The sequence below is a fragment of the Opisthorchis viverrini genome (genome assembly GCF_000715545.1).
Source record: "Opisthorchis viverrini unplaced genomic scaffold opera_v5_87, whole genome shotgun sequence".
Taxonomy (NCBI): Eukaryota; Metazoa; Platyhelminthes; class Trematoda; order Opisthorchiida; family Opisthorchiidae; genus Opisthorchis; species Opisthorchis viverrini.
Genome location: NW_008751747.1, coordinates 349,464 through 349,782, shown reverse-complemented (window position 1 = coordinate 349,782; position 319 = coordinate 349,464).

Here is a 319-nt window from a genome sequence, read left to right as displayed (position 1 = left end):
CTATTAAACATTCTTCTTTGGTATCTCGACTGTTTTGGAGTGTATATTGTTTGGTTCAAGCCGTTCGCCCCCATGTTGTGTAATCGAAGCCTCTGATTGTTGATACTCACTGTTTTTTAACAATAGATTTCATGTGCCCAGACACCATTAAGATGGCTAACCCTGATATTAGCCCAGCTTCTTTTGACATATCTTCTAGTGCCTTGCGGTTCGGGAGAGATCAATACTCACCATCATCAGCAAAGTGGACACAGAAAACAAATAAAAACAGGATAAATGGTAGGTTACTACTTAAAAACATGAGAACAGTACAGCAGGA